This window comes from Octopus bimaculoides, chromosome 4, assembly GCF_046866305.1.
Source record: "Octopus bimaculoides isolate indiv1 chromosome 4, ASM4686630v1, whole genome shotgun sequence".
Taxonomy (NCBI): Eukaryota; Metazoa; Mollusca; class Cephalopoda; order Octopoda; family Octopodidae; genus Octopus; species Octopus bimaculoides.
Genome location: NC_142931.1, coordinates 68,085,092 through 68,090,095, shown reverse-complemented (window position 1 = coordinate 68,090,095; position 5,004 = coordinate 68,085,092).

Genomic DNA, 5,004 nt, shown 5'->3' with positions numbered 1-5,004 from the left:
CACATAGATTGATCACATCATAATCATATTAAATTTATGTTTATGCTAACAAATTCAATGCAAGGAACATCAAAATGCAAACTGATGTAAGCGACTACCACCATCCCCAAAATTTCAGGATTTGTGCTTATAGTAGAAAGGATAATAATAATAATAATAATAATAATAATAATAATAATAATAATAATAATAATAATAATAATAATAATAATAATAATAATAATAATAATAAGAAGAAGAAGAAGAAGAAGAAGAAGAAGAAGGAGAATTATTATTATTATTATCATTATTATTATTATCATTATGTTTATCATTAAATGTCTTGAAGCAGTACCAGGCACTGGCTCTGATGGAGTCTGATCTTAACTGATTGGAAGTGTTATCAAGTACATTGTCTTGTCTTGGTATAAATGATGGACTGCAGCAAATATTCTGCTCAGTACCATAATTTTGCTTGTCAATTGCTTGACTTTAACCAGTCGAGCATGTTCTTTAGTGGGTAACGTAATGTGCATCTCTGATCATGAGCAAAAGAGGAATTCTTTGGGGTTTGGATAATACACCTTTAGAAACATGGCTATTTTGTTCAACATCCTTAAACAACCCTTATTCAGGGGCCTTTTGAGTGGTTTGAGCTACTTATCCTGAAGGAAATTCTAACCTGCCAAGTCATACGCTGTTTATCTTGATATCAGATCACCATGTCGTGCACATATGGTTGTGATGTATGTGTCTGATGTATCCTCATCAGTCACATTACTGGCACGCACTGCTCACTCAATAATAATAAGAAGAATACTCATCATAACCAGCGATCGTGTTGTCTCCATGTGCAGCCGTCATGCGCCTATAGAGTATCTTAGCAAGCATGACAGATCAGCACGGTGTATTCACTGGGTAGCTTGGAAAGACTTAGACCTGACCCATGATAAAAGCTAGTGGGAACACAAACTACCCCCAGTGCCTGAAAATGATCACATCTCACTCCCTTCGAACTGTTCAAAATGACTGAAAGACAGATGCAAATAGGTGAGACATTATATTGAAAGTTTTAAGACAATAATCATTCTTCCTCATCGATATGACTGCCCCAAACGACTTAAAATTATATGTCAAGACCTACCAAAATGTGAGCTAGTATAATATTCTTGAAATAAAATTGGTAAAACGTGGAACCTCAAGACTAAAACAATACCTGTAGTCATAGGTGCTCTCGGCGTGATAGAAAAAGAGACTGGTTACTACCTATGTCAGATACCAGGAAATTCCAAAATGGGAGAAATTCAGAAAATGTTGTCTATGTAATCTACGAAAAATATTGTCTATGTAATCTCCAAAACATTTTAATCTGTAAACGTCGTCAAAAGTCATTTTAAATGTACATAATTGCAAACACCTTTTACTGTCACCTTAGCATCACACAATCAAATAATCAAATTGGATTTAAAATGAACTTCTATTTTGCCCGGATTGCTAACGATACCGCCAGCTCGCCACCTTAATGATAATAAAATTAATAACATTTTAACTAAAATCTGAAAATAATTGGTAAAATCCGCCTAGCACCTAAGGATATAATTTCAGCTAATGATGATATTACAGATCTCAACCACGTGTACTATGCATCCGCGAAAATCTCAACGATTCTATGTGGTGAAAAGATTAGAACACGACAACATTCTCACAAAAAGCCTTCTTGGCAAGAGCATATTCAACACCAAATTAAGCTACTTAAGTCTGACAGAATGTTTAAAAAGCCTTAAGACTTACAAGGCTATCAAACCTACAAAAACCGGAAAATTAAAGAAAAAATATAATATGAAAACCATACATGACATTCATACCACCATAGAAACTATCAAGCAAAAGGTACGTGCTAAAGCGGTCCGCATAGCAAGGTATGAAAAACGTGTTAGATTCTTCAAGGCCAACAACATGTTCAAAAGTAACCCCAAAAATGTTTTTCAGGAAGATAGAGAAAATATCAGTTACAGTAAAGTCTGTCCCATCAAAAGAAATGCAGGAATTTTGGAATAAAATTTGGGCAGAAGATAAACACACACAATGAAAAGGCCCCTTAGATTGATAGAATATATTCAGACTTAAAACCCTTAGAGGAGCAAAAGTGGGAGGGTGTCAAAGTAGAAAATATAAGATCTGCTCTCAGGAGGTCAAGCAAATGGAAGTCTCCAGGAAAGGATAAAATTCTTCACTTCTGGTTGAATGTCTTCCCACAGAGCCATGTACTGCTAACAAAACTTTACAACGATGTTTTGCAACATCCTAGTATGATTCCCTCTTGGCTAGTTAATGGTTTAACATTCCTACTTCCAAAAAATGAAGAAACAAATGAACACAAAATTGCCCACCCATAACCTGCTTAAAAACAACATATAAAACGCTAACATCTGGCCTGACTGAATATACCTATAGCTTCTTAATAGAAAGTCGCATATTCTCTAATGAACAAAAATGATGTAAACGTGGATCTTATGGTTGTAAAGATCAGCTACTCATCAATAAGATGATCTTAGAAGATTGTCACAAACGATGCAAAAACTTGTCATTTGCCCTGATAGACTATAAAAAAGAGGTTTAGCTTTTCATAGCCTACCACATAACTGGATTAAGAAATGTGCGGGAATGTATAAAATAGCTCCTACTCTGCAAAACTTATTCTTTGTAAGCATGAGATCATGGAAAACCACACTGACTTTGAACAGTGACAATGAATCTCTAAATGCTGGAGATGTAAGAATTTCACGTGGCATTTTCCAGGGTGACTCACTATCAACACTCCTGTTTTGTCTAGTCTTAATACCTCTCTCAAAATTGCTCAATGATTCACAATATGGTTATAAAATATTTGATGAAAATATAAATCATCTCATTTACACGGATGATTCAAATCTCTTTGCAAAATATTACCAACAACTCAAGGGTTTACTAACGATTGTTAAACAATTCAGTGGTGACTTTAGGATGCAATTTGGCCTCGATAAATGTGCAAAAGCTACCTTTATGAAAGGAAAAGATAACAGAAACACCTAACATTAACCTTGACCGCAAGAATGTCATAAAAGAGTTAGAACTAGCAGTGAGCTACAAATACCTAGGGGTAATTGAAGGAGACGGAATCGCAGGGTGAGAGCAATACTCAACACAGAGCTGAATGCAAGAAACAACTCGCGACCTTAATGATATCATTATTATTATTATTATTATTATTATTATTATTATCATTATTATTATTATTATTATTATTATTATTATTATTATTATTATTATTATTATTATTATTAGTATTATTATTATTATTATTATTATTAATTCCAACGAGGGAGATTTTCATCGTTTCGGGTCGATAACGTAAGTACTAGTTGAACACTGCTGATAATGTAACCGACTTACCCTTCCACTAAAATTGCTGGCACTGTGCCAAAATTTGGAACCGTTGTTGTTGTTGTTGTTATTGCTGCTACTGTTGGTGATACTGTTGCTGTTGTGTCAGATAATAGGTGAGACACCTTCAGATATATTTCTCTTTTATTTGTACTTCTTCGAAACGCATCTACTCAGCGATATTATGAGAAGTCGTATTGTATCCCTTTTACAACTGTTCAGTTTTGTAGGCTATTGCACACCCTTTTAATGCCTGTCAACACAATCAAGAAGGTGAAATCAATGCTTCGCTAAGTAATGACCAAGTGCAGTGAAAAAGTCAGTTGTTGTTTCCCGTTCTTTTTGAGAGGATACAACATTCATCCTTGTCAAAGAATTTGTTGTTTATCTTTTAGAGTCTGCGGTCTATGAATATATACTTATCTTATCTAAAATGCGGTACTTAATGGCAATGATAATCGTTTTCATTGATTCCTTTATTTATATCTCGACTGAGATAAAATTAAACCACTATATATTTTGAAACCTACACATATGGATGGACGGGTGGATAGATGGATATACAAATAGATAAGGGTCCTTATTTGTAAAAGTGGAGATATGTTCGTAGACCAAAAGACGATTTAGTGAAGACATCTAGTTGATCATTCAGGAATAACACTGCTCTCCAGGTCATTGTTGTTTATTTAGAGCAATGGTTCTCAACCAGGTTTCATATGGCCCCTGAGGGTTCATGCAACTAAACAGTAAATTGGGATCCAACAATGGTATTTGATGGACCCCTGAAATATTTTGCTTTAGATGTATGTATTGGTATGTATTGCAAGAAACAGCTAGGTTTCGTTCCCTAATATTTTGCAGAGTTCAACCTACACGAGTTAATGCATGAAAAACAAAATAGGAATTTTGAAAAAAAGTTTCTATAAGACTAGTTTTTAAACATGGAATGGCTATGGGGGTCCACCAGAATAAAACAGCAATCAAAGGGATTCATAGATAAAATATCTTTGAGAACACCTGGTTTAGAGGAATGGCTGCCGACTTAGGGCCGTTATAGCTTTACAACATAATCGTGGCATGCGTTACTATCGGAATGCAAAAGCCCATAAAAGATATTGCAAACACATTTGCCTGACACTAACAGTTCCGTCTATCCACCACTGGTTTGCTATATTTTTTAATGATCTCAAAAGTATGAAAGACTCAGCGAGGATTATTACCTAACGTATCAATCAAACTCTCTGTGTTTATTAACTGATTTTCATACGATTATTGAGAAACGTGGCTCATTATTGCACCATATGGATTTGTAGGTAGTTAATGCTTCTATTATTTATAACTGAAGCAGTATGATTTGAAAAGAGCGTTTGAACAAGACTGTCATTCTCATTATTCTGCACATTCAGTCATAGAACTACATGATTCACCACAAAAAGGAGACATAAACAATATTGCAACTTCCTGAAACTTTTTTTTATTATTGCTGTAGGTGACAATTCTGCTCAGTTTGCCAAATTCCATTAAAGTTATCAATATTGTGTGATTGTTTTCTCTGTATATTTTATCTTCTTCATTTCGTTATAACATTTTTTCCTTCAACCT